This window comes from Macadamia integrifolia, chromosome 5 (assembly GCF_013358625.1).
Source record: "Macadamia integrifolia cultivar HAES 741 chromosome 5, SCU_Mint_v3, whole genome shotgun sequence".
Taxonomy (NCBI): Eukaryota; Viridiplantae; Streptophyta; class Magnoliopsida; order Proteales; family Proteaceae; genus Macadamia; species Macadamia integrifolia.
In genome coordinates, this window is record NC_056561.1 from 30,586,474 (window position 1) to 30,591,473 (window position 5,000).

Sequence of the window (5,000 nt, forward strand, 5' to 3'; positions counted from 1 at the left end):
TGGAAGCTCAATTTGGAGAAGAAGTATGGGAAGAGTTCGAGGGCAGTGGCGAGGGAAGCCACTACCTCTCATGACATGTCTAAAGGAGAGGCACTAAGGCACAAGCGTGATAAGAGGAATCGGTTCAAGCCTAGAGACAAGTGATTCCTATGTGATGAGCTACATTGGTTTAGGGATTGCCCCAGGAGGAAAGCTCTTAGTGCCTTATTGGAGGGAGAGGGCTAAGAGGAAAAGCCACCATGCAAGGGGTCCCCAATGCAACGTGGTGCCACCAGGGCCGAGATAGGGGTCAAGGCCCTTAACACTCAAAAGGGGTTTATGTCTGCAAAAGTGTGCATCAATGCGAAGCCCACACAGGCGAAGGTAGATACAGGAGCCACACACAACCTTGCCTTGACGAAGGAGGCAAAGGAACTCAGGCCAAGGGCGTCCTAAGGCTATCAACTCCAAAGAATTCCCCATAATATTGCTTGAGGGGTCGAGATGAACCTTGGGTCTAAAAGAGTTATCCAACACCATCTAAGGGCTAGGTGCTTTCTTACCCTTAGACCGGAGGGCAAGACAATGAGAATTTGGGAGCAAGCCATCCATGCCAAGAAGAGGAAGATGCAAACGAGAGAACGGAGACAACCAAACGACGTTGTAGGAGGCTCAAGTTATATGACAACAACAAGAACCCCAATAGGTGTTACTCCTTGTGAGAGGGAGGCTAATTTGGTTGCTAGTCCAATCATCTAGAGACACAAACTATCTCCTTACGTGGAGTATTTAGTCAAGTGGAAGGGGCAACCAGAGAGCGATACGAGATGGGAGACAACTGGCATGCTAGACAGCTCATGAATAAAAGTATCACAAGGAGGTTGTGATGAGGGCATCACAGATTTTGGTGGGGGAGAGTGTCATGACCTGCCCAACATAGTTCCATGGGCCTAGCTCACTAAGCCCATGGACTTAGGCCATTGGGCTAAGTAAGGTCCAAGTTCTAGAGTTTTCTACAAAGGTGAAGTAACAATAGATATTTTATTATAGATATTTGTAGAAGATATTCATAGCAGATATTTTGGGAGAGATTTCTAGAGCTCCACTAAGGAGGTAGGAAGCTTCTAGTTTCCTCCCTAACCGTTGGATGGAGGACATTTGTAAATATCTTAGCCATCCATTGTAATTGGGGTAGGTGTTGCCTCATTTGGCAAAGATACTCACCAAGGACCAACTAAGAGTGTTCAACCAAGCAAGTGAGTTCTCAAGCCTTGTACTCAAGAGTTCTCTAGTGCAATACAAGTTCATTCTTCTCAAACTCACTCTTGTGTTCACTTCTTCTCTTCCCAAGTCCTTTAAGAAGGGTGGTTAGGCTAACTTAGTGCAAGTGGAAGTGCTAACTGCCGGCACGGTTGCTTAGAAAGGTCTAAAGCCGTGACAATGTGCTCTTGAATGGCCCAAGTGTGTGCCTACGCGTGCCCCCATGTGTTGACTCCATGTGCCCATGTGTGCACATTGAATGGCCGCACAACACCCCAAGTGTTGACTATATGTGCACATTGAATGGCCCAAGTGTTGCCTAACTGTTCCCATGCATGCCCACAACTGTTGCCTAAGTGTGCACCAAAGTGTGCCTGTGCGTGCTCTTGAATGCCCCAAGTGTCGCCTTAAGTATGCCTATACGTGTCCCCATGTGTTGAATAAGTGTGTCTACGCGTGCACCCAAGTGTAGCCCAATTGTTGCCGAATTGTGCTCTTGAATGCCCCAAAGGTTGCCTAAGTGTGCTCTTGAATGCCGCAAGTGTGCACATATACGTGCCCATGACTATGCCTACGCATGCCCCCCTAAGTGTGCCTAAGTGCATATGAAGGCAGTGCACAAGGCAGCAGTACCACACGCACGGCCGCACAAGGTGCATGCATGGTGGCAGGCTACTGCGCACTTGGCCGCAATCAAGGCCTTACTGCACGGACGATGTTGCACGCACGGGTGCAAGTATGGCAATGCTACCCCACACAAGGTTGCAGGCCATAGCACGCATGACTACTGGCATGGATGCACATGTCGCGTGCATGATGGCAGGTTGTCTTGCACACTGCTGCACTATCGACCGCGCAAGGTTGCGGGCATGGCCGCACATGCTGTGCCCCTGGCTGCCCTACCACTCGCAAGGTTGCGTGCATTGCCAGACGTGCCGCGCACGCGGTTGCAGGCACGACTGCACCACCACGAGCAAGGTTCCGTTGCGTGGTCGCATATGCATAGCACATGGCTGCACTACCACGTGCAAGTTCGCGAGCATGGCCTCCCATGTGGCGATCTTGATGGCTGGCATGGCCACACATGCTATGGGTATTTCAGCACATGGCACGAGCAAGGTTGCAGGCATTGCTGCACTTCTTTGCCCACGTCTGTAGTCCACCATGCACATCGCCGCACACACATGGGTGTTGCCATGGTCCCCATGGCCCATGCAACGGTGGCTCCTTTGCTGCCTTCGGTTGCACACAAGGCACCAACTGCTACACACGTCAAGGCCTTACCCGCACAACATTGTTTGGGTCTTTAAATCATGTTGTGCAAAACATCCCTTTGGGTTAGAAAAGCCTTGCAATTGGCTATTTGGCACTCAAAGTACAATCATTTTCACTTAAACCTCGCATTTCCATTTTTTTGTTATTTTTTGTAATGTTTCAATCATAAAATATTAAAAAATATCAAAATAAGTTGGAATGGTCCAATATCTTTTCAGAACATTCTATCAACCTTTGGAAGACATCCGAAATTTAGTTTTCAGAAAAATACATTAAAATAAAATTTTCATAGTTTTTTGAATTTAATATTTTTTTAATATTAAAAAATTAATAAAATAAATAGATATTTATCAAAAAATATGATTTTTATATGAAAATAATAAATGGATTTTCCTTAATTTTATACCAAGTTTCATTTGATTTGGATATTTGAAGCTCAAAAAATAGTCCGGTATATTTTTTAGGTGGGGTCAGGTCTCCTTCTGGAAAGGGGCAAAGAGCATAAGAGCTACCTTAAGGGAGGGGGGTGCCACTCTCCCCGGGTGGTTTCTGAGGGGCTGTATAGTGGGGTAGCAGACAATGAGCAGGCATGGTAGGCAAACCCAAAAGACCCATGGCATGGGAAAAAAAGTGAAATAGCACGTCGATTTCAATGAGTTGGCCTTGGTGTGCGTCGAGGCCTGCCACTGCATGCGGCTCGATGCGCATGGTTGCCTGCCTTGCGTGCCTTGACCCCATAGCCACTGTCACATGTGCCAGTCACGGCACAGCATACCAAACGAAGGTGCACGTCCTTGCTAATGGTCAGCCCTTCTGTCGCACAACGCCGCCCCCCCTTCTGTCGCATAACATTGCCTGCCACCGTGGGCTACTAGGCGCACATGGCTACCTACCATGCGTTGCCACACCCCTACTTCTGCTGCCACATGTGTCCATCGATGCACAGCATGCCCAACGAAGGCATGGTGTGTGAAAACTTGTACAAGGCGCGTCCATCCCGACGGTCATCCCCTCTGCTACACACAGTTGCCTGCCATTGTGTGCTGCTGGGTGCACATGGCCGCCTGCCTTGTGTTGTTGTGCCTCCACATCTTCAGCAACATGCGTCTGTCATCGTACAGTATTCCCAAGAGTGTCATGGCATGTGCAAAACACCCACACGGAATGTCGATTTTGAAGATTTGGCCCTTGGTGTGCGTTGCGCCTGCCATGGCATGCTACCTAGCCCTCATGGTTGCCTACTATATACTGCTATGCCTCAATAGTTGTTGCCTCCTACGCTCATAGCTGCAGAGAAAGCCCAACAAAGGCTTGGCATGTATGTGAAAACAAGTACATGGCTCGTCTGTCCAGATGGTCAGCCCATCTGCCGCACACCACTACATGCACCCGTGTGCGGCTGGGTGTGCATGGCTCCCTACCTTCCACTGCCATGCCCCCACAGTTGCTGTTACATGTGTTCGTAGCTGCACAGCATTTGAAAACAAGTAAATGGCCAATACATCCCAATGTTCATCCCCTCTGTCACACACTGATGCCTGCCACCTTGGGTTGTTGGGTGCGCAAGGGTTCTTGCCTTGTGCTGCCGTGCCCCCACAGCTATTGCCAAATGTGCCCGTAGTCGCATGGCATACCCAAGATTGGCCTAGCATGTGAAAATCACCATCAAGGCGTGTTGGTTCCGACGACTGCCTTTGATGTATGTTGTGGCTTGCCATGGCGTGCTACTGGGCATGCATGGTTCCCTGCATAGCTGCTGCCACATATGCCGATAGCCACATGACATTCCCAAGAGTTGCATAGCATGTGAAGGACAGCAACACGGCATGATGGTCCAGATGATTAGCCTCTTGTTTTGCACCTTGGCCGGCCAATGCGTGCTGGTGGGTTTGTATGGCTGCCTGCACACTGCACCTACACCCTCACCGTAGCCTACTACCACTTTTGCTAGTTTTTTTACAGCATGCCCAAGAGAGTTATGGCATGTGAAAAACGTGGAAATGACACGTTGGTCCCCTTGATTAATCCCATCTAGGCACCGTGGTAGTTTGACGTGCTTTGCTTCCTACCATGTGCAGTTGTGTTAGTACCACTTTTTGCGAGTGTGGCCATAGTCACGCATTTCCTCCCCTCTTTGCTCTTTGGCTTGTCGTCATATGTAGGTCATGGTGCAAGGGGTGGGCTGCTGTCTACATTGACAGGCCCAATAAATGGGTTCCACGGAATCATTGGTCAAGTCAGTGTGCACAATAAATAATTGTTTGGTCCCCCCCATCCCATTATTATTTTTTTTTAAATTACATTATCATGGGTTTGTTGCTTGCAAGGGTTTTTTCTTGGTCGATTTTTTGGCCTATGCTATTTGGAGAAGTGCGTTTCTAAGTCGTGCCTAGGTGTGGAGGTGTTTGCATGCCATTTTGCGGCCAATGTTATTATATGACATTAACGTGGGTCTCTAGAGAACATAGGTTGCAAGCTTGCAGGTG